Genomic DNA, 3,118 nt, shown 5'->3' with positions numbered 1-3,118 from the left:
TTAAATATTTATGTTTGATGTTTTGTTTTTGTTATATTAATTTTTTTTATGTGAATAAAGATAAAAGTTGTATTAATCATTGATTATTACTATTATTTTATAAATATTTCATTCATTTAGTCAAATATTTAGACTTTAATACTTTGTATCAAATAAACCTGATTTAAACCAAGAAACCTTGGTTTTTGCTTTATTTGCTCTTTACATCTTTACTCCATCTTATATTTGAATTTTTCTTTATGATCACCAAATAATCATAATCCACAGATAATTTCTGATCTCTAAGCACTATCAAAATTTCCTGTTCATAGCTCATTAATTATTAAATTCACATAGACAGAAGGATAATGTAAGAAGGTATATTTTAATATAAAAAATATTTTATTTAAACAACAAAAAGTTAAAATATTACAAAATCATCTTAACTTCATCATAAAATACTAGAACTAGAGCAGCCCCCCATGCCGCGAAAAAACATTTGACAATGCTCCCTTAAAAAATGCAGCAGGACCTTCATTTCTAAAGATTTTCACCCAGCAATCCATTGTGTTTTTTATACATGACCTCATGTTTTTTAAGACCTGACTGCATCATCATTCGTCTCCTAACTGTGTCAAATGGATATGACAGAATACCTGATACAGTGGTAACAGTCTAAAAAAATATATAATTGTTAATTTATGTTAGTTTAAACAATGGTTTGAACATTTTTTTGTTAAAATATCAGTAAATGGGTAGTGGTAAAAATAGAGTCATCAATGTAGGCTCAGTTTTAATAAAGCATCATTTAAAAAGTCCATTTATGTACTTTTATCATTTTCAAATCAATAGTACAATCTACAAGTTAGCATCGATTCTACATAGATTTAAGAAACGTGTGTTAAACTTATTGCGAGCTATCCAGAAGCATGAAAATATCCTCTAAATCAACACAATAGTTTCCACAGATGTCTTCAAAAGCAGATAATGCAAATAAAAATTACTAGGTCAGATAATTATGTCTACGGCTTACTGAAAGTGTATAACTTATAAAAATGATGACACTAAAAAACACTAAGGCATAGTAAGTAGATTGTAAAATTTTAGGTCGTAAAATTAAAATGTGAAAAGAACTGTTTATACTTGTCTATTACTCTTTTCAGAATAAAATCATTAAAATAGAACATTTCGGGATTGAAACTAAAAAAAAACATCCATTCAAACACTAGACCCAGGGCCTTATGTATTCTAAAGAGAAAAGATTTTGTTTTTGTATTTTTTGAATTTTTAAATATTAATGGAATTTGCTTGTGAAATAATTTATAGGTTAAGAAGATCACTTACCTGTGCAATAATGAAAGAAACAATAAATCTGGTGTGCTTTGGATCAGGCAACATCCCCTTGGCTGTGTCAAAGAAAACCAAAATATGCTGCTCTGTAGATGATAATTCCTTGAACAGAAACTATGAAACCTCTGTATAAGCCAATAAGTCCATCTGATTTAAAGGTCTTAACAACACAGTCCACCAATCCTAGATACAGCCTTTCTTTTGGACCTTTTCCTACATCAACCCCCAAACTAAAAAATTCTTATATTAAAATCTAAATAATATTACAAACAAATGTAGGCTCTTTTTTTTTCTTATATCAGTTAATGGGTAGTGGTAAAAAAATGAGTCATCAATGTGGGCTCAGTTTTGATAAAGCATCATGTAAAAAATCATTGGACGATTTTCACATTTGGTCCCATTGAAGATAGCTATAATTGAGCTGTCAATTAAAGTTCATAGAACGAAATGTTGGTTCTTAACTGTGTTGCCATGTTTGTTTAATAAATCGGAAAAATACCATGTGATTTATAATTAATAAAAAATCCAATAGAACTTTAACAAACTAACAGTAAAAAAGAAATTCTTTCAAAAAATAAAAAGAATAGTATTCAGGTACTTTCCACAGATATCTGGTGACCATCTGTAACAATCTGGCAACTAGTGGTTTGAGGATTGCCAAATCTATTAGCTTATTATCAAAGGCAAATGCCCAAAAAATGTTGTAATAATTAACTGCAATTTATATGAGAAGAAACGAGTATTTATTCGTTCGTGTTGTATATAAAAAAAATAAAAAAAAAGTGCATAATTCATATAATAATATAATAAAAAATTTATTTTTGAAAGCTTCTCTATTTGTAATTGAAGCCTACAACATATACATTATAAAGACATGACAACACAGCCAAACGTCAAAAATTTGTTTTGTGAATTTAATTCACAGCTCATTTGTAGCTATCTTCAATGGGACCAAATGTGAAAATCGTCCAAATCATTTAATATACAGTGCACAGATTCTAAATGTGCCGGTGGGAGATGGCTTCTATGCGCTGTATTATAGTCGATGTATGAGAGAAAGTTTTCAAAATAATGAAATAACAATTAATAATATAAAATTTAATATTTCATTACTTTTGAAAACTTTTTCTCTCATACACCAACTATAATACAACGCATAGAAGCCATCTCCCACAGGCATATTTAGAATCTGTGCACTGTACTTTTGCAGCCCTTAACTTATACTTATTATACCAAACTTACCGAGTTCTTGCATAATCCAGTGGATAGACAAAGCACAATGAAGTGGCTCCTGCTGCTCCACCTGATGCTAAATTCCCAGCAAAATACCTCCAAAAATAGTAAATTTTTGTCAACCCCTTCCATGAAAATTGATTTATAAAACATCTTTAAATGCAAAATTCAAAGCCTGTGTGGGAAAAATACCTAATAACATTGGCTAAATTCCCTCTCCAATAGCTCAGAAATCCTTGTTCTTTTGGTATTCTTATGAAGCAGTCCAACATGCCTAAAATACATAATGGCTTAAATAAAACTGATTTTGCATTAGATTTTGGAGTAAGGATCTGAGTAAAATCAGTAAATGGGTAGTGGTAAATCTGGAGTCATCAAAATAGGCTCAGTTATTTCGAAAGCATCATGTAGTAAATCTATTAAATGTAAAATATTAATGAAAACACAGAACATTATTAGAAACTCCTGTATCAGTGATTTCTAACTTTTCCTTAGATATATCTTTACCTACACTTAAATTTCAAAGTCTTTATTTTGCAAACTCTGAGATAGCGCG

At 29.4% G+C, this 3,118-nt stretch overlaps 1 pseudogene; it reads right to left on the bottom strand.

Annotated features, from left to right (window-relative positions):
- Window positions 1-343: 343 nt before the first annotated feature.
- LOC140432171 (ADP,ATP carrier protein 1-like) lies at window positions 344-3,087 on the bottom strand (annotated as a pseudogene).
- Between the last annotated feature and the right edge of the window lie 31 nt (window positions 3,088-3,118).

The sequence above is a fragment of the Diabrotica undecimpunctata genome, unplaced genomic scaffold, assembly GCF_040954645.1.
Source record: "Diabrotica undecimpunctata isolate CICGRU unplaced genomic scaffold, icDiaUnde3 ctg00003106.1, whole genome shotgun sequence".
Lineage (NCBI taxonomy): Eukaryota > Metazoa > Arthropoda > Insecta > Coleoptera > Chrysomelidae > Diabrotica > Diabrotica undecimpunctata.
This window is presented reverse-complemented; position numbering and strand designations above follow the sequence as displayed.